This window comes from Glycine soja, chromosome 16 (assembly GCF_004193775.1).
Source record: "Glycine soja cultivar W05 chromosome 16, ASM419377v2, whole genome shotgun sequence".
NCBI lineage: Eukaryota > Viridiplantae > Streptophyta > Magnoliopsida > Fabales > Fabaceae > Glycine > Glycine soja.
The window spans coordinates 12,148,098-12,170,433 of NC_041017.1; the positions used below are offsets into that span (position 1 = coordinate 12,148,098).

The 22,336-nt window shown below is 36.9% G+C and overlaps 1 pseudogene; it reads left to right on the plus strand.

Moving 5' to 3' along the window:
• Positions 1–7,736: 7,736 nt before the first annotated feature.
• Positions 7,737–8,262, plus strand: LOC114390168 (annotated as a pseudogene).
• The last annotated feature ends 14,074 nt before the right edge of the window (positions 8,263–22,336 follow it).

Here is a 22,336-nt window from a genome sequence, read left to right on the forward strand (position 1 = left end):
TCTTCCTAACTTTTCTAAAACTTTTGAGCTAGAATGTGATGCCTCTGGAGTGGGAGTTGGAGCTGTATTGTTACAAGGTGGGCACCCTATTGCTTATTTTAGTGAAAAACTTCATAGTGCCACCCACAACTACCCCACCTATGATAAAGAACTTTATGCCTTAATAAGAGCCCTCCAAACTTGGGAACATTACCTTGTTTCCAAGGAATTTGTCATTCATAGTGATCATCAATCACTTAAGTACATTAGAGTTCAAATCAATTTAAACAAAAGGCATGCAAAATGGATAGAGTACCTAGAGCAATTTCTATATGTTATCAAATACAAAAAGGGAAAAACAAATGTGGTAGTTGATGCCCTCTCTAGGAGACACACATTGTTTTGCTCCCTAGGAGCTCAAATTTTAGGATTTGATAATATTAGGGACTTGTATGCTTTAGATGAACATTTCTCTCCTATTTATGAGAGTTGTGGGAAAAGGCCCAAGATGGATTTTATTTGGCTAAGGGGTATTTGTTCAAAGAGGGAAACCTTTGCATACCCTAAGGATCCATTAGGAAATTACTTGTGAAAGATAGCCATGAGGGTGGGCTCATGGGCCACATTGGGATAGACAAGACCCTTGTCTTACTCAAAGAAAAGTTTTATTGGCCCCATATGAAGAAAGATGTCCATAAGCATTGCACTAGGTGTGTGGCTTGTTTACAAGCCAAGTCTAGGGTGATGCCTCATGGGCTATATACACCCTTACCCATCCCCTCTGCACCTTGGGTAGACATTAGTATGAACTTTTTCCTTGGGCTTCCTAGAACCCAAAGAGGTGTAGACTCTATCTTTGTGGTGGTGGATAGGTTTAGCAAGATGCACACTTTATACCATGCCACAAGGTGGACGATGCTTCCCACATCTCAAAACTCTCCAGGGTCTTCCTAGGACCATTGTGTTAGATAAATATGCTAAGTTCCTTAGCCACTTTTGGAAAACCTTATGGGCTAAGCTAGGAACTAAACTTCTTTTCCCTACCACTTGTCATCAACAAACTGATGGGCAAACAGAGGTAGTGAATAGGTCTTTATCCACTCTTTTAAGTGCTCTTCTAAAAGGCAACCATAAGTCTTGAGATGAGTATCTTCCTCATGTACAATTTTCCTACAATAGGAGGGGTTCATAGAACCACCAAGCAGTCCCCTTTTGAGGTTGTCTATGGGTTCAATCCCCTAACACCGTTAGACCTCATTCCCCTCCCACTAGACACTTCTTTTATACATAAAGAAAGGGAATCTAGGTCAGAGTTTGTAATGAAGTTGCATGAGAGGGTTAAGAACCAAATAGAGAACCCAAAAAAGTGTATTCAACTAAAGGCAATAGAGGAAGAAAATAGCTAGTTCTTAATGAGGGTGACTGGGTTTGGCTCCATCTTAGGAAGGATAGATTCCCTACTAAAAGGAAATCCAAGCTTAGCCCCTGAGGGGATAGACCTTTTCAGGTTTTGGAAAGGATCAATAACAATGCCTATAGGTTGGACCTCCCAGAAGAGTATGGAGTCAGCATCACTTTTAACATTTCTAATTTAATTCCTTTTGCAGGTGGAGTTGATATTGAGGAGGACGAACTAACAGATTTGAGGTCAAATCCCCTTCAAGGGGGAGGGGATGATGCAATCCTCCCTAGGAAGGGACCAGTCACTAGAGCCATGAGCAAGAGGCTCCAAGAGGATTGGGCTAGAGCTGCTGAAGAAGGCCCTAGGGTTCTCATGAGCCTCAGGGTAGATTTCTGAGCCCATGGGCCAAGGTTGGGTCCAATTATCTTTGTACATATTGACTAGGATGTCATTATATTTGGTCCTTGTATTTAGGGCTCCATAATGTAGGTAGAGTACCCTAGAAATATAGGATTTTTTATCCCTTGTATTTTAGGGCACCTAGACTACTTTTTTGTATTAGGGGTAATTTTGTAATTTCACATACACTAAGTGAATATTTGATGTGTGTGTTGGGAAATAAATTTAATTGAATTGGTAGAAGTCCAATCGAATTAAATTTTAGAGGGGGAGGTGAGCATTTGCTTACTACACCCCATTGCTACATCATATAGTCACACTTTGTGCATGTTCTTCATGCTTTACATGCCTCATGACACCTAAGCACACTTAGTGGAGAATCTTGAAATTGATCTTGGATTAGTGGGCTGAATGATGTGCCATTATTTTCTCCTATTTCTTAACCCTTTTTGCACCATTTTAATTGCTGATTAGTCTTAATTGTCAAATTAATTAGGCAGTTTTATTACTTGGGCTCATTCAGCTAATTTGATGTTTTCAATCTAATTTCAGGAATTAATGAAGTATTGGGCTTAATCTGGATTTTGGTCGTGGACTTAAAGAGGGCAAATAAAGCAACGTTTACCTTAGATAATTTTTAATTAGGAGATTCCAATTTTATTTTATGTTGTTCAATGTTTATTTCATTTTGGGCCAGAATAATGTAATAGGGCCCAGTGACTCTGAGTAACCCTTATAAATATTAGCCTTGAGATTCGTGTAAAGGCTATTCTGTGAGACTATTATTCAGAGCATAGGGTTTAGGGTTTTACGTTTTTTGAGCTTATTGTTACTGTTCACATAATGCACTTTTCCATTCTCTGCTTCTAATTGCAATTTTGTTTTTATTTCTTCTTCTACCTTTAGTTTCATTTACGTTTCTGCCTTAGTTTCATTCTCGTTTCTATTTCCAGTTTCATTTATGTTTACGCTTCTATCTGTAGCTTCAATTGCATTTTCTATTTTTGGTTGAAATTTTGGAAGGCTAAATTTCTGGTGTTGTTTCCTTTTGAGGATGAAGCTTAACTCTCTTCGAGGTTATGTTTATAATGTAGTTTCCTGGAAGTTTTCCCTTCACCAATTAACCCACATGCGTTCTATTAATCTGTGCATGCTTCGTGTTCGATTAATTGCCTCTGTGCTTAAATTGTGTTCATGCTTAATGAACAAGGGGTTAATTGGTGTATGTGTTGCTTAATCACATATTGATAGCCCTAAATTGATTTTCTCTTAGTAAATTAAAATAGGGTTGGATTAAGTGGTTAACTGTTAGGGACGAATTCTTCATAACCTAGGACAAGAGAATGACTTCTGAATCAGAGGAAACAACACATTTTTACAACACATTTTTACCATTTCAGAGCTCTTTTAGAGAATAAAATTTCATGCTCTTCTCTTCCTCTCCCTTCATTCATCTCCTTCTTCCTCCAAGCTGTTATCCATGGCCTCCTATGGTGGTGGTGGTGAGCTTCTTCTAGACTCATGTTCTTCTTGAAGAGGCGTCTCCTCTCCCTTTCTTCCTTCTCCATTCCGCTGCCATTCATCTTTCAAGAAGCAAAGGAATCCATTGATGAAGAAGATCCTAGGCCTACAAGCTCTAATGGAGCTTACATCATATATATATATATATATATATATATATATATATATATGTGTGTGTGTGTATTCATTTAAGTAATGGTGCATTGTTTGGTGAATGTATATTGAGAAAAATTACTTTCATTTTTCATAAGCAAATTAACGGAATTTACATTTAAAAATTGAAATTTTCACGGTTTAGAGTGTTGATATCGTAGCGACGAGACGGGTCGTTACAGTATGCAATATAATAACTTAATGCTCTCCAATGCAGTGAACATTGGCAATTTGTCATTATATGTCCTAAGGACAATCTTGTCGTCTGGTTTGGTTCCTTGCACAATAAGCCCACCAACTACTTGAAAGGAATTATTAACATGTTAGTTGTAATTTGTTAGACATTTACTTTATCATTAGTATTTGACATCAATATTTTAATTGTACAATATGCATGCATGTTTCTCTTAACCAATGCTTTGAAGGGATTGAACAATAATCAAGGATGTAAGTCCAAGGAAACTGCTAAATGGACTCCAGTTAAAGTAAGTCATTTAGTCAATGCTTGATCTGTTAAAAATGACATGTAATTATTGTGTACACTAATTTTAGGATAACTTTAAATATTTGAATATCTTATTGAATTTGGTGTAATAAGCTTAGAGGAAGAACTGAGTGCGGCTATTACGTGATGCATTGGATGTCAACCATAGTCCTAGGAGGTTTCAAGGATAATTGAGAAATGGCAATTGTTTACTTTAAAACTAATTTTATTTGTTATAGTTGTTATTATTAACATGGATTAAGTTATGCATTATTATATCATGCAGTATTTTACAGATCCAAGACCATTGGAACCAGAGAGAATAAAGGCAATTCACATTCAGTGGGCAAGATGTTTTCTAAGTGTTAAAAATGCAACACTAGGTGTTTAAGGAATTTTACAATTGTAGAGTTATGTTTAATTAGCTTAGGTTTTAGATGATTTTATGTATTGACATTATTGTTTTCATTACTTTAACTATTTCTTTTATTTTATAGTAATTATTCAATAATAATTTGAATATAAAATTTTGTATTGCCTGGATACTGGTTGGATTTGTTCTGTTTTTAATTTGCAGGTTTTGGCGATATTAACAAAACAAAAAGATGCAAAAAACATTGATTTTGATATAAAAAAAACCGATGTTCTTTTTTGGCATATTTTTGTTTATTTCACTATTAGAAATTACACTTTCAACATCGGTTATTTAGGACATTCTACATCGGCTCTAAAACCGATGTTGAAAGTGACGATGTTGAATGTATCATCGTTAACATCGGTTTTCAAAAACCGATGTTAACATAAATATGATAACATCGGTTTTGTAAATAACCGATGTTAAACACAAAGAACTACAACAAAAAGGTGTATGCATCATCAACGTTGACATCGGTTTTCTACTGAAACCGATGTTAATGTCATATATTAACATCGGTTCTCTAGAAGAACCGATATTAATAATAAATTAACATCGGTTCTTCTAGAGAACCGATGTTAATATATGACATTAACATCGGTTTCAGTAGAAAACCAATGTCAACGTTGATGATGCATATACTTATTTGTTGTACGTCTTTGTATATAACATCGGCTATTCATAGAAAACCGATGTTAATGTACAACGTTAACATCGGTTATTTATAGATAACCGATGTTAACATTTGTACATTAACATCGGTTATGTATAGATAGCCGATGTTAACTTATGTACATTAACATCAGTTATATATAATTAACCGATGTTAATATAGAAACGGTAACATCGGTTATGTATGAATAACCGATGTTAATGTACAAAAGTTAACATTGGTTTTCTGTATGACCGATGTTAAGGTTCATGTCGACATCGGTTTTTGTAAATAATCGATGTTGTTTTCAAGTATTTTTTTTATATATGTATTTTCTATTTTTACAGTAAACCCAAAATTGTACTTGTCAAATGCAATTTCAAGCCCAATTCATAGCAAATAAACATTTTATTCTTCTTTTAAGCAGTTTTAATGATAATAAACATCAAATATTTGATTTATCATAAACAACAATCATCAAATGAACTCAATGTTCATATTACATAGAAAATGTCAAAAATGTTAAACCAAAGTAAACTAAAGCTAAAGATAATGTCCCTAAATCCTAGGCCTGATCTCTAACTCGGAGATAAAACTGGCCCACTGGATCCGCAATGCTTTTAATCTCTCTGGCTCCAATGGTCTAGGATCGTTAAAATACTACATGATGAAATAAATCATAATAAGTTAATAATGTAATACGAATTATAAATAAATCGATTTTGTTTGAAATAAAATGATGGTGGACATCCAGTGCATCACATAGTAGCCGCACTCAGTACATCCTTTTTGTTTATTACACTAAATACATAATGAAATTTGGATATTAATTAAAAAACTAGTGTACAGACACATAAAGAAATATATATAAGTGGAAGTTTTATGTAAATGATGTACCTTGACGACAATCCACCTAGCAGGAGCCTTTGATTTAGGTTGTGGAGCATCATCAAGACCTTTTAAAGCACTGTTCCAGATGAGTAACAATTAAAAACAGGTGTTGTACGTTGAGGTATTTCAATGCAAATGTATTGAAAAGAACACTAACCTATTAATAATCCCCTTAAGGTACTTGTTTGGCCTGTTATGCAATGAACAAAACCAAACAACTAGGTGTTCCTTGGGCAGGATGACCACCATCTGCTAGTGTCCGCTGCAGTGGAGATTAATATGGGTTAGTACATTAGTAAAAATTAATTAAATTCAGTTATTTTGTGACTTACCCATTTAGGTAGGCTCCAAGATAGACATCGCGTTTTGAACTCTGCATCCAAGTCTTTATGTAACTTTCAGACTCAAACTGCGATTGCCCAGACCTCTGAATAGACTGTGGCTCGAGGAATCCATAGATATCAGAATTCCCCACTCGCATACATGTTTTAGTGAGATGCCTGTTTATTTTAAGTTAAAGTTAAATATTTATGAATTGAAAGCAATAACTTAGGTAATTAAAAGTAATATAAAATGACTTACAAAATCCACAACTGTAACACTGATATACTGAGACATTGACCACTGTGTGCGATTTCGGAGAGGTCTTCGTGCTTTATGTAGAGGGGGAAATCTGGATTAAAGACCCCGAACACGGTGGCATCCCATCTAACCTGATAAGGCCTCAAGAAAAGCTCTGGGATGGTCAATGTCATCAGATAAAGCGGATCATCGACCTCCGGATCGGGCTTTGGAGGTGGTTTTGCCGGAGACACAGCTACCTGTTCATGAAACAAAGTTAAATATCCTAATTTGAGGCACACTTAATGAATTAATTTAAAAAGAAGAACCATATAGTAAGGACAATAAGTACCTGTTGTGATAAAGACTTGACCAGATGTGTCGGCCAAGCAAGGAAGGTGTGAAGTGCCTGCCCCACTAAGGAAACCTCATCAATGGGTACAGGAACTGGAACATCTGCATCTGTAACCTCCTCCACACTCACCTTTACTTGGCCAGGCAACAAAGGAGTGTTATGAACAATAGTGGATCCCTCATAAACTCTCCCCATGGCAACCAGGCGGGCAGGATCTGCTTCTACGTACAAGCCGCACCTATCAGAGTCACCCGTCTCAGGATCGTTTCCTGAGGGATCAACACAACTCCCCTTTGTGCTCACTCGAGGACTAGAGGGACCAACCAGAGGGTCAGGAGGCACTGCAAGTCCCTGAGATTGCATCTGTGACTGAAGCTGGGACTGCATCTAACTGAAGGATGCCATGACCTACCGCGTCACTCTCTCTGTGATGGACTCCTTTAGCTGGTCCCTGATTTGCTGGGTCAGCTGCTGCAATTCTTCAGGAGGCATGGAGGAAGAGCTGCGGGATGTCCGTGGAGCCGATCCAAAGTATTGCTTGATGGTGACACCGACTCCAGCAGCACGGACACGTCCAGGGTGCTCTGGACGTCCAATAGCAGCGGCGAGAACATCCTGACGTCCATGGGGGATGAAGGATCCCTGTGTCACTTGCTCCTCAAAGGAATCCTACACAGAAAACACATAGTGGTACATGACATTTGCAAAATATTGAAATATAATTGTAATGGTTTGTTGATAATGACTTACAATCTTCTCAGCGATTTCCTTTGCGGCCTCAATCGTCATCTCCCCTGTTTTCTTCGTGCGGGCCATCTTCCACTTCACGTGGCGTCTGACCGAGGATGGAGGGTCGATGACGCCATCAACGCTTCCAAGGAATCAGGATCTCTTGTTTATGTGAATTTTGGCAGTATCACAATTATGTCAGCAGAACAACTCTTGGAGTTTGCTTGGGGTTTGGCCAACAGCAAGAAACCCTTTTTGTGGATCATTAGGCCTGACCTTGTCATTGGAGGTTCAGTGATTTTGTCATCTGAGTTTGTGAATGAAACTAAAGATAGAAGCCTAATAGCAAGTTGGTGTCCATAGGAGCAAGTGTTGAACAATCCTTGGTGGATTCTTGACTCATTATGGATGGAACTCAACCACTGAAAGTGTTTGTGCTGGAGTACTAATGTTGTGTTGGCCATTCTTTGCAGATCAGCCAACAAACTGCAGATATATCTACAACGAATGGGAAATTGGGATTGAAATTGATACCAATGTGAAGAGAGAAGAGGTGGAGAAGCTGGTGAATGACATGATGGCGGGAGAGAAAGGAAAGAAAATGAGACAAAAGATCGTGGAGTTGAAGAAGAAGGCAGAGGAAGCCACTACACCCAGTGGTTGTTCATTCATGAACTTGGACAAATTCATTAAGGAGGTGTTGCTTAATTAGATAAACATTAGATTAATCGAAGGTTTTAGGGGGGTGTTCCTTTGTAGGATAAGTAGTATTTTCAGTCTGTTAGTATTTTCTGTGTGTGGTTGTGTGTGTGTGTGTGTGTGTGTGTGTGTGTATGTGGGTGTGGGTGTGTGTGTTTCTGTGTGTGTATGTATGTGGGTGTGGGTGTGTGTGTGTTTCTGTGTGGGTGTGTGTGTGTTTCTATGTGTGTGTGTGTGTGTGTGTGTGTGGTTGTCTGTGTGCATGTGTGTGTGTATGTGGGTGTGGGTGTGTGTCTGTTTCTGTGTGTGTGGTTGTGTGTGTGTGTGTGTGTGTGTGTGTGTGTGTGTGTGTGTGTGTGTGTGTGTGTGTGTGTGTGTGTGTGTGTGTGTATGTGGGTGTGGGTGTGTGTGTGTTTCTGTGTGTGTGTTTGTGTGTGTGTGTGTTTCTGTGTGTGTGTTTGTGTGTGTGTGTGTTTCTGTGTGTGTTGAAGAATTGGTTTGGGATGATTTTTTGGGGGAGATGAGTTTCTTGGTGACGCTGTGATGCACTGTGTGTTTGCATAGGATACTGTCTTCCATTGTGTTCCTTATTCTAATGACTGTGCCGCGAAGCAAAATAGGGAATGAAAAGAGAGAATCGTGAAGGGGAAGGTTAAACCAAAATCTTCCAAAAGGTTAAAAAAAGAAGAAAGATAGAAAGAAATATTAAGACATGGTCGGGACTGATGATAGGAATAAAGAGAAAATAACAACTTTTGACATCATGGGGGTGTGTGAGAGAAAGAGAAAGAAAAAAGGGAATTATTCAGATGATGGTGATTCCAATAGTGTTGAGAAGGTAGTAGCTGTGTGGGAGAGGAGACTTTCGTTGAAACTTCTGCTTGTTGCCTTGAATGGAAAGAATATCTCCCGATTCAAAGTGAGGAGAGAATAGAAGCCAAGGCAAAAAAAGTGCAGATTCTGCAGGCTCATGGGTACTACCACTGCTGAGCTGTTGTTAAATCGGTAAAGAAGAACAAGAGTTCAGTTTCTGCTGATAAGTCCCTAACACTGATTTCCCTATTTTATAGGATCCAACACCTCAAACCGGAAATATTACAATATCAAATTCTATTTATTCAAATTTAATATTATCATTACTCCTGTACATACTCATTTCTATTTTTATTTTTAAGGTAAATACTTATTTTTGATAATGAGATGGGGATAGCTTCAGCTTTTATTGATTAGACTGCTGCTATCAACCTAAACGATAGGTTTAAGGATACTTGGGTGTGGGGAGCTGCATGTAATGGGATCTTCTCTACCAAAAGTTCAATAAAAAAACATATATATAGATAATACAAGAGAGAGAGAAGGGCAGTGGCAGTCACAACATATATATAGAGAAGGGCAGTAGATAAAAATACAAAAATATTCAACACTAACAATTAACAAGTTCTGAGAGTTAAAATCACAGTAAATACTTCAAAGATATCAGTCCAATGAAAGAAAGGTCATGTAGAGAGGCATGAAGATACCAGTCCAATGAAAGAAAGGTCATGTAGAGAGGCATAGCATAAGTTACAAATATACCAGTAATGCATACAACAACAATTTCAAATTAGTTTTCGAATCAAAGATATAAATACCTAAGTTCAAGGCTTCAACACAATTGACTTTCTAGCAATGACCACAGGACCAGTTTGAATTTCAAAACAGCAATGACCACAGCATCAACAATGGCTAAAATCGCTCCTAATGGAATCTGAAAATAGTATGGCAGCATAATTTAGTGTTTAGCAAATTAAATGAAAAAAGGCTAAATGACATTAAAAATAATATATTTGATTCTGTCCTGCATCCATTTCCTTCCCTCTATCTAGTTTTAGCGTTCTCTTCACATAAGTAAGTTTTGCTTTCAACCTTGGTAGCTGCTACTTTTGCTTATTATTATGGCCTTTTAGCACTCAAAAGTTGTCATAATACTACTTCTATTACTTAAAAAATAAAGAAACTGCACACTACTTTTTTTATAAAAAAAATTACAATTCAGTAATGTGACTACTAAACATTCTATAAACCAAGTTACTTAAATTGGGACTTCTGATTTTTTTAAGACTAGTATTTCTTATTCATGTCTAATAAATTTATATATATATATATATATATATATATATATATATATATATATATATATATATATATATATATATATATATATATATATAAAGTTTATCTAATCACTATACTGAATCATAGTATCTAATTATCTATGAGGTGTAGCAAAAAAAATCGAATTACCTAATTTGTCTAGTTCTTTTTCAAAACTTTGTTGCACTGTTGGATTATGCATGCTTAACTTTTTTTCTTCTTTTAGTTATTTTGTGTTTAAGAAAATTAGATGGGTTGTTGAATTTGTTGTATTAGCAAACTGTCAGACCCTTTAATTGTTATAAGATGAAGTGGATTAAGTGGGCTGCTTTTATAAAGCTTAATTTAAAGTATAAAGTGGATCTTGTATGCCTACAGGAAACAAAGAAGGATAATTTCACCAAGCTCATTTGCCAAAACATATGGGGAGATTTTAATGTCTCTTGGGACAGTGTTCCATCAGTACACACAGTTGGAGGCTTACTTTGCATGTGGAACAATTCAGATTTCGAGGTGGACAAGAGGGTGAAAGGCAGAAATTTTTTAATGCTTGTAGGGACATGGATTAAGGACAATTTGAAGTTGTTCATTGTCAATGTATATGCTCCATGTCATCTTGCTGGGAAGAGAGATTTGTGGGAAGAATTGAGGCAGTTAAAAGCTTCTAATCCTGAGGGTTTATGGTGCTTCCTTAGGGATTTCAATAGCATTAGAAGCCAGGATGAAAGAACAGGCTCATCTCAAAGGAGTGTGGGCACATATGATAGTTCTGGTTTCAATGATTGGATATCAGACATGGAAATTCCATAAATTAAATGCTTTGGTAGCAGATTTACTTGGTGTAGGCCAAATGGATCTGTGAGGAGTAGACTCGATAGATGCTTGGTTTCAGAACAGTGGCTACTTAAATGGCCTGATTCTTCACAACAAGTACTCCACAAGGATTATTGTGATCACTGTCCAATTATTTTGAAAACAGAGCTGGTGGATTGGGGCCCTAAGCCATTTAGGGTGATGGACTGTTGGCTTAAAAATAAAGAGTATCAAAGACTGATTAAAGAAGTGTGGTGTGGTGACCAGCAACTTGGATGGGGGAGTATTGTGCTTAAAAACAAATTGAGGAACCTAAAATCTAGCTTTAAACAGTGGAGTATAGAGAATGGGGATGTCAATAACAACAAAATTCAGTAACTGGTGCTTTAATATAAAATCTAACAACTTTAACTTCCCAATCAACTGTAACTATTCTAACTGTTTAGCTTTTGCCTCACTTCCATGTTCTTCAGAGTGTACATCATCCTCACTTTCTTTTCATTCTTCTAGGTTCCATAACTAGTGTACTCAGATGTACAAAACTAAAGCTATAACGGTTTAAGAACTGGGTTGTATGCATCCGAAAAGATCTTTTCGTTGACCTTTACCTCTTATAGCCTAGGCTCAAGACAATAGATTGGAAAAAGATAGCAAATCACCAAAGTGAAAAAATAAAGTATAGTAGCTATGTTTTTAAAAGTAACTTCAAAGGAACATGGGGCCCCTAACTCATTTGAATAAAACCGGATGCCATCAGAAAATCAAAAAGTCATAGCCATAAAATGGTGTTTAGCGGGAAACCCACTATGCTATAGCACCATGGCTTCTATTTAACAAACAATGGATATGAAATGCATATAGCCCAACTAATCTACTTGAGTAGTATTTTTTTATCAATTCCTGATTTTTCTTATCAAGTGCATTAGTCAAAACAAACATGTCTAAGTTTAAAGATTATTTCAGAGGGCAAGAGCTAATTCTAGCTCTGTGTGTGTTCTAAATTCTAATTACATCAAAGGAGCTACAATGAGCAACACCAAATCTAATTATGAGGAGCTCAAAGCTATTGGCAATTGGCACAGGATTGAGGAAACCATTTGTTAAAGAATTCTCAGTGTAAGAAATTGATTTCAGCAAGCATGAATCAATCTTCAGCAATAAACTAATCTTCAGTGACACCAGACTTAAGAAGTTTAGGGGCAAGAGAAACTAGGTTGAGAAGGGAAAGCTTTTTCCATTCTTCTACTTAGAAAGATGCATCATTAGTTCTCACTTCTCATAGTCGCAAGGGCAATCTAGGAGTTGTTTTGGTTATGTAAAATATGTCAATTGCATTGATAGAACTACCTGTCGCAACCTACCCTTCGGCGGGAGGGCGACGCGTGACTCGCGGGATGCGTGTTCCACGAAAGGAATACGCGCGGAGTCGCCACCAACGTTTATTTGGGGAAAATGTCGAAAAAACCGGAAAAGACGCGATCTACGAACTTTAAATGAAAAGGTTCGGGAGTTGTATTTACGCACGGGGAAGGTATTAGCACCCCACACGCCCGTCACAAGGGACAGCAGCCTTTAATCGAATGTGCAAACATGACTTTGATTTTTACGTTCCCTTTTATGTCCTTATATCCTTTATACCCTTTTTATATTTTTTCTCTTTTTGTGGTCGACAAGGGTGTTTCCCTTTGCTCCTACGTATTCCTCAATTGGGATGAGAAAATCAGACCTACGTAGTTCTTTCTTATCAAGTGATTCTTTTTTACTTAAGTGGTGATCATTTTAAGGCGTTGGACCTTAAAAATGATCCATTTTACTTAGTGAGAAATTGAAATGACAAACTTCAAAAGCCTATTTTTATGGACGAGCTTGACTAGGCGAGTTGATTTTAGCCTTAGTTTCACTTTAGTTATGAATCAATTCGATTAAGAATGAGAAATCCCAAAGAGAAAACGTCCGATTGATTTTCCGCTTTATTTTGCTAAAATATTTTTTTTGATTATTATATTATTTTTTACCTCTTTTTGATTTCCAATGTGATTACGGCACGACCGAACGGTCGGAATTTATTTTAACCGAAGTTAACGGATAATACAATTCAAACGTTCGGTGAAAATTTATTTTATTTTTAAGTTAACCGAGAAATGACTTAAGTAAAATGGCTTAAGCACGTCAAGAGGGGGTATAAAAAGTAAACAAAACGAGAATAAAAATGCACGAAACACAATGTGGACCACTACGGGTACATAGAATGAATCGAAAAGCTTGGTTCGAGGTACTTACCCGTTGAAGATCGAAGAATGATGAAGAACGAATGAAGAACGTCGAAGAACGGTCGAAACCTTCGCGAAATTCTTCACGGAAAACGTTACGGAAATGTTTCGGAAGCGCCTCGGCTTAGATTTTCTTCACGGAAACAATTTTTCCAAGCAAATTCGAAAGAGAGAGAAGTGCCTAAGGGGCTGAACCCTTTTCTTCTTCACTTCCTCCCCTATTTATAGCAAAATAGGGGAGGTGGTTGCCGCCCAGCTCGCCCAGGCGAGCCAGGTTGCTTCCTCCAGAAGCAACAACCTTCTGGAGGAATATTCTGGAGGGCCCAAGTGGGCCTGGGTGCTATTTGCACCCCCATTTTTACTAAGTACACCTCCCTCTGCCTTTTTTTGGTGATTCTTTTTTCGTAAAGTTACGGAAACTTACGAATTTCGTAACGATACTTTTTTTCTTTCCATAATGTTACGGAACCCTGCGGATTACATAATCATCCCCTTTTTGACTTACAGAATGTTACGGAACCTCACTTAATTTATGCAACGATGCTTCCATTTGATTTCCGGTGTGTCACGGAAACTTACGGATTGTGCATCAATATTTTTTTGGTTTTCCGGCATGTCCTGGAATTTCACAAATTGCCTAATGATGGGTGCCAAGCACCTCACAAGGACCAAAGAAAGGTCGCATGTCATCAAGCAAAGGTCCCCGGACGAAATTAGGGTATGACACTACCTTATCAACAGATCTAAAATTGGTTGCATATATGAACTAAGTTCATCATAATAACAATGTATTCAAGCTCATCAAGCCAGTCTTCAGATCCCTATCAAATAAATTTAAAATTATGGAGATACTACATAACTACAATTATATGTAGTCATCAGATCCATGATAAGAAAATAGACTCTGAATAACACATGATAGGAGAGACAACAACATTTAAATTACATCACAGTCAGAATTTAGAGCATCAAGAGCAAGAAAAGAACAAACTAAGATTTGAAACATAAAATTGGTTCACTTTAAAAGCTTAAAAGTTAAAGAACCGAATTGAATGGCATTTATCTATCAAGTACTTAAATAATAGATTTTATATTACAGCAGCTAAAATAACAACTCCTATCTTCTTCTTCTTCTTCTTCCCTGGAACTCTATATTGCCTACACAAACTACCCTTCTCTTATTTCTTTTTTCCTTTCAATCTTATTATTATTCTTGTAAGTTCCTCTTTCATTTCATAATTCATAATCCAAGTTTAGTTCTCTATTTATTCCAATTCTTGTTTTTTACTTGCTACAGATATACCAATTGGTATTTTGAATCCGATTTGTTTACACACTCTTATTATTTGTCTCATGGTTTATATAGCTACACATAGGATTCTTGTTTACCTGTACTGTATGCACTCCTTGTCAAGTTAATTGGTTGTCTTAAAATTGTTTGGCCTCTCTTCAGAACCAAAGGACAATGCTAAAAACGTGTGTTCCTGTTTTCTGAAACCTCAAATTTGATTTGGATTCCTTTTGTTTTTAATTTCTCATTGATCTGTTTGTTCTCAACAGCTGAGGTTTATGTACACTTGCAAATTTATTATGATCTTGTGATACAGTCTCATTTATTAATACATAAAAATAAAGCTCTTTGAGTTGGTGTTGGGCCAAGCCATAACATGGGCCCACTCCCGAAATTTGAGAGGTGTAATAAGGAAGAAATTTGTCCTACAACCCAACCCCCTAAACAGACCCCAGATAATTACTCCAAAGTTTATGTTAGACAAAGACACCCCCTTTATAAACCCCGTATGTTGCAACCTGTGGAAGATCAACTTCAGCTACAAGAAGAAGATAATGACTTGGCTGCCACTATTGATAAATGTGACAAGGCCCAAAACTAGAACCATCTTGAAGCAGAGAGAAGGTTAAAAAGTAAGATTATATGTAACACAGAGGTGATGGAGGAGGCTCATCAACTATAGAATTTGGGAAAAAGAATAGGCATGGAGGCTGAAACAGAACATTCTGATTGTATTCAACACTATGCTAATATGGAATCCAGAGACAAAAAGGAAGCTATGGAGTTGGGTAATAGGAAAGCTCATACATGAATATCTTATCCTATAACATTAGAGGGCTGGGTATAGGTATTAAATGGGCCTCTATCAGGAATTTGGTTGGGAAGCTTAAGGTGAATCTTCTTTGTTTGCAAGAAACTAAGAGGGACTCTTTTGATAAGGCAGCTTGTCAGGCCTTGTGGGGCCACCCAGATTTTGCTTGGGAATGACATCCAGCTGTGAATACTGCTGGGGGATGCTATGTGTCTGGAATAATAACAATTTCCAGGTTGACTTTAAACTATCAGAAAAGGGTCTGATTCTGCTGGAAGGGGTTTGGATGGTTGATATGCAAAGAGTGGTTGTGGCCAATATTTATGCTCCTTGTGATATAGAAGGTAAAAGACAGTTATGGCAGTCTTTGAGTAGAAGGAAGCTTCAATCCCAAGTGGACTGCTAGTGTCTTGTAGGGGATTTTAATTGTGTTAGACATCCCTCTGAGAGAATGCATAGCAATCATAGTAATTCAGATTCTAACCTTATAACTGAATTCAATGATTGGCTACATGATATGGAGGTTGATGACATTCCTTGTGTGGGTAAGCCTTTTACCTAGTTTAGGCCAAATGGATCCTGTAAAAGCAAACTGGATAGAGTGTAGATCTTTGATGAATGGTTATCTAAGTGGCCTGATAGCTCTCTATTTATCCTTGAAAGGAATTATTCTAATCATTGTCCTATCATTATGTATTCTAAATGCATTGATTGGGGCCCTAAGCCTTTTAAGGTTTATGATGGTTGGTTAATGAATAAAGACTATCAGAATGTGGTGAGGAATTGCTGGTCTGAATCTCAGCCTAAGGGGTGGGGTGGATATGTTCTAAAAAGCAAACTTCAGATCCTCAAGCAAAGGCTGAAAAACTGGAGTAAAGATAATATTGGAGACTTGGGTAACAAAGTCAAGAAGATTCAGCAAAAGCTAAATGATTTGGAGAACTCACTATCAGCACAACCTTCTGATCAGCAAGTCCAGGAGCTCAAGAAAACTCAAGCTGATCTTTGGGAAAAGGCTATTCTCCATGAGTCTTTTGTAAGACAGAAATCTAGAAGCAAGTGGATCAAAGAGGGAGACAACAACACCTTTTATTTTCACAGAATTATTAATTACAACAGGAGGATAAATGCTTTGAAGGGGCTGTTGATTGATGGTTCTTGGGTAGAAAACCCTAACATGATTAAGGCTAAAGTCATGCAGCATTTTCAGAGAAGATTTTCTGAACCTCATCTGCTTAGACCCAATCTAGATGGAATTTCTTTTAATGTCCTGACTCCAAACCAGAGAGATATGATGGTTGAGCCTTTTAAAGAGGAGGAGATATCTTCTGCAGTGTGGGCTTGTGGCAATGACAAAAGCCCAGGGTCAGATGGGTTTAATTTCAGATTTATTAAGCATTTATGGAATGAGCTGAAACTTGAGTTCTTAAGGTTTTTGGCAGAATTTCATATGAATGCTGCTTTTCCTAAGGGCCTCAATTCATCATTCATTGCTCTTATCCCTAAGCTCAAGGATCCTCGACATATAAGTGATTTCAGACCCATATCCCTCATAGGTTGTGTCTACAAAATTATTGCTAAAGTCCTATCTAATAGGCTTAGTAAGGTATTGAATCACCTTGTTGATGAAAGACAGTCAGCATTTGTTAAGGGTAGACAGTTGTTGCATGGAGTCTTGATTGCTAATGAGGTTGTTGAGGAGGCTAGGAGGCTAAAGAAATTGTGCTTGGTGTTTAAAGTGGATTTTGAAAAAGCTTATGACTTTGTGTCTTGGCAATTCCTTTTTTATATGATGAGAAGAATGGGGTTTCATGACAGGTGAATTGGTTGGGTTAAGGGATGCCTCACATCAGCCTCTATATCCATCCTTGTGAATGGAAGTCCAACTGATGAATTTAAGCCTCAAAGAGGATTGAGACAAGGGGATCCTTTGGCCCCCTTATTATTTGACTTGGTTGCTGAAGGTTTAACAGGATTGATGAGGGAAGCAATGTCTAAAAACTTATTTCACAGCTTTATGGTGGGGAAGAACAAGTACCAATGAATATCCTTCAGTTTGCGGATGACACCATTTTCTTTGGGGAAGCTTCTATGGATAATATTCAAGTTATCAAGGCTATTCTTAGAAGCTTTGAAATAGCTTCTGGCCTGAGAATCAATTTTGCTAAGAGCCAATTCAGAGCAATTGGACAATCTGAATAGTGGATCAAATTTGCTGTTGATTTCTTGAACTGTGGCCCCCTGCATCTTCCCTTCTGTTATTTAGGGCTGCCTATAGGTGTCAATCCGAGAAGGAAGGTGGTGTGGGAGCCTATAATCAGCAAATTCGAGGCTAGATTGAACAAATGGAAGCAGAGAAGTATATCAATGGCTGGCATAATCACTCTAATTAATGCTGTCTTAACAGCTCTGCTCTTGTTTTACATGTCTTTTTTTAGGGCTCCTTTAGCAGTGATTAACAAGCTCACTACCATTCAAAGAAATTTTCTTTGGGGTGGTAATCAAGAAGGGAAGAAGATAGCTTGGGTGGCTTGGAGTCAAGTGTGTGCTGCTAGTGAAAGGGGAGGATTGGGAGTTAAAGACATCAAAGCTTTCAACAAAGCTCTCATAATCAAATGGAAATGGCTGATGTTTCAGAATCAACTGTGGAACAGAATTTTGACTTCAAAGTACAGGGGTTGGAGAGGCTTAGAAGAGGGGCCCACAAGGCAGTATTTCTCATACTGGTGGCCTGATTTGAGGTCCACTATCAATCACAGCAGTATGGTTGATGTCTCCAAGCAGTTCATTTGGAAGCTGGGTAGGGGTGATCAAATTCTTTTTTGGGAAGACTCTTGGGTGGAAGGTGGGATAATTCTTAAAGAAAAATTCCCTGAATTATATCAAATCTCATCTCAAAAATTTCAGACAATGGCAAACATGGGTTCCTTTTGAGAATATGGATGGGAATGGAGCTTTTCTTGGAGGCGCAATCTGTTTAATAATGAAATGGGGAGAGCCTCAGCTTTTATTGATCAAATTGCTGCAATTAGTCCAATTGCAAGTTTGAAAGACTCTTGGGTTTGGGGAGCTGACCCTAAAGGAATTTTCTCTACCAATTCTGCCTATCTTTGTGTCAAAGCTGAGCATCTTGATGAAGATTAATGTCTAGGTTTCCAGCACTTTTGGGACATCAAAATTCCTCCTAGAGCTCTAGTTTTTGCCTGGAGACTTCTGTGGGACAGACTTCCCACTAAGGATAATTTAACTAGGAGGCATGTTAACATTGAAATCGACCTTTGTCCCTTTTGCCAAAACAAAACTGAATCTGCCTCTCATCTGTTTCTCTTGTGCCATAAAGTAATGCCTCTGTGGTGGGAATTTAATTCGTGGGTTAAGGAAGCTAGAGTTTTCCATTGTAGGCCTATGGATAATTTGCTTCAGCACTCTACCATGGCAGGATTGAAGGATACCAACAGAAGGTGGAAAATTTGGTGGATAGCAGCTACAAGATCAATATGGAAGCTCAGAAATGACATTATCTTCAATAATCAACCTTTTGTCATCTCGAAGCTGGTGGATAATACAGTTTTCCTCTCTTGGTCCTGGCTGAGGGGGTGGGAAAAGGATTTTAATGTTCCATTCCACCAATGGTCCTCAGCTATGGCTTTGGCTTTTAAGTAGTGTTTGTTTTGTTGGGCTGGGCTTATGTTGTTTCTGTTGGGATGATGGATAGTTTTATTTGCCTTTCTGTTCCAGGAGATCTTACCTACTGTGGCTTCTTGTAGTACTACTGGTACTATGTATCTTTTATTATTTATATAATATATTTTTGGCCGTTCAAAAAAAAAAACCAAAGAACCAAAAGACAATTTGTTTATGACTATATCTGACCCTAGTCCTACATATAATTGAATCTATGTTACAAATTTCCCTAAAATAAGCTTACTCCTGCTTATGCCACATCATTTTTATGCTATGGTAACTTAATGCGTGCAGACACCACGGTATAAGTTATATATCAAGCAAATTTATATGGAAGGCATTCGGAATATTTGTGACATACCAAACAAGTGCCCCAAACTCCAAAATAATTGCAAGAAGTGTCAGTAACTTGTTATGAACCTGTTTAATGCAAAATAACGAGATAGTGAGCTAAATTACTCACAATAACAGGATCCTTATCACTAGTAATCTCTACTGGTGCTCCAAGCAGTCTATAGATTTAACAGAGACAAACTTCAACATGTTTCCTAAGTAAACTACAAATGAAAAAGAGACCAAGCTTACCTCGAACCCAAACAGTGACAATGGCAGTGAGATCTAACAAAATGACACGAAACTTTAAGCTTTCCTCGTACCTCAATCAGCAATACTGCAACTGAAGACGTATTATTATTATTATTATTATTATCATCAATAAAACATGAACACCCACGAAAACTTAGCATAGACGAAGTTGACCTACGTACCTCGCGGAGAAAGCTTTGAGCTTTAAGCACCCACGACTGTTTCAGCACCCTAGTAGCAACAGTGTATGTTGGGTTTTCTTCGAGCCAGACTTCCAAGAACAGTGTAGGGGGTTCTGTGGGTTCGAGCGAGGACAATGTGGGTTTTCCGACAGTGTAAGGGGTTCTGTGGGTTCGAGCGAGGACAATGTGGGTGTCGAGGGAGCGATTTCCGGCAGTTTTCAGGCGAGAGGAGAAAGAGAAGAGCGATTTCACGGTGACAAAGAGAAGAGGGAGGGCAAGGTTTTCGAGCGCGCGCGGCTTGTGAAATCTCAATTTTTAACTTATAAACATAACAACATCAGTTTTTTATGGATAACCAATGTTAACTGAATATAGTTAACATCGGTTTTGTAAAAACTGATGTTAACATAAAATACATTACATCAGTTTTTTAACAAACCGATGTTAAAATCAACTCCTTAAGATCGGCTTTCTCAAAACCGATGTTAACTCTATGAAGTTAACATCGGTTTTGGCAAAACCGATGTTACCATATTCATCTTAACATCATATTAACATCGGTTTTTTAAATAACCGATGTTAACATCAAGTAGTTAACATCGGTTTTGCTATAACCGATGTTAAGTAACTCCATTTAATTACAAAAATGCCACTGCGCTTTCGTTAACATCAGTTTTAGCAATAACTGATGTTAATAGGGCAATGTAGAAAGCCTTTTTTTAGTAGTGTTTCTTACTGTACGACATCGGTTTCTTAACCGATGTTAAAATTGATACTTTTAGCATCAGTAGTTTCAACATCGATTTATAACCGATATTAAAAGTCTATTTTCTAGTAATATATCCTTACGCCGAAGGATCTTCAACTATGCCGAAGGGTTTTCTCAGGTGCGTGTGAGTTCGAAAGAGTGGGCTAAGGGGGGGGGGGGGGGGCTACCTGGAAAAGGAACTTCAATGCTTAAGTTAGGGTTGGGTTGAGAGTTGTAGACGATATATAGTAAATATTCAAGAGTAAATCAGTCCTCTTACCTAAGGGGTTCACCCTTTTTTATACTAATCTTACTAGGCCTAAACGTCCTTATTACCGGTTAAGTAATAGACCTCTTAATCTTACTTAGATACTTCTAATCAAATAATTAACCTTAAGTTAATTTATTGATGATATAATCATGATCGAATGGTACTCATCATTTATATATGTTAAAGAGTGAGACGTATCGTACAAAATATGTGCGTATGAGACTCAGAGAATACACGGTTTGGATAAATTAAGTGTCCTTTAGGCCTAATTGAATATTTTATCCCATATAATATTCATCAACGGATCCTTGTAAAGCAAAACACAACAAAGCTTTATATATGATATTATAATTTTGTTTCAGTCAATTAAAATTTATTGTAAAGAATCTATATATTGAGTTTATAAATTTATGTTCGTCACATGAAGAATTTTTCTAGTTTGAAGAAACGAACTGCCTTTTTCTAGTGTATAGATGAATAAAACTCGAATTGTGATGCAAAATCTAAACACAAAAGTCACAACTGCATTCAATAAAAATTGTTTAAAAATTACGTGTCAATGCAGATAACTTTTACAATTTTACTAAATATAAGAAATAAAAATGATTATTTATTCTTTATCAAATCCAAATGATTGTGAACATATATAATAATAATAATAACAACTTATCATTCATTTTTATTTTACTAAATAAATTCAATTTTCAAAATATACAAACTTAATTGAAAAGACTTTTTTAAAATATTAAAGAAAGTAGTAATCTTTTCAAAAATAAAAAAATAAAAAGGCCAGGCAACACCGGGCCGAGCTACTAGTATCTTACACCCATGTTTCTATTCTGAATTCTGATTATTTGTGATTGATGACAAATTGTTAGATTAAATTAAATCATCGTAAGAAGTCAAAAAGTCTTTGTATTAAACCATTTTTTTCACCCATTTCTGAACGCCATCACTCTCAATGGTTTCAAGTCGCATCCAGCCGGAACAAGTCAATGCCTAAAGCTGAGTGTGATGTTCCTGTTGTTTTCCTCTTTCGCTTTCCCTATGAATTAAGTTAGAATATACTCTCAATTATTTTTTCATAAAACCATTAAATTATATATAATATATAATAAATTTATTGATTTTTTTATTAATTATTTTAAAACCCGCATAAGATGATTTTTGTGTAGTTAGTAACATAAATCTCTTTATACATTAAAAAAAGCTTAACAATAATAACAAAACAATTTATATGCAGTTTTTAAAACTTGTTACTGAAATTTTAGTTACATAAGTAATAGTGACGAAAATTACTATTAGTAA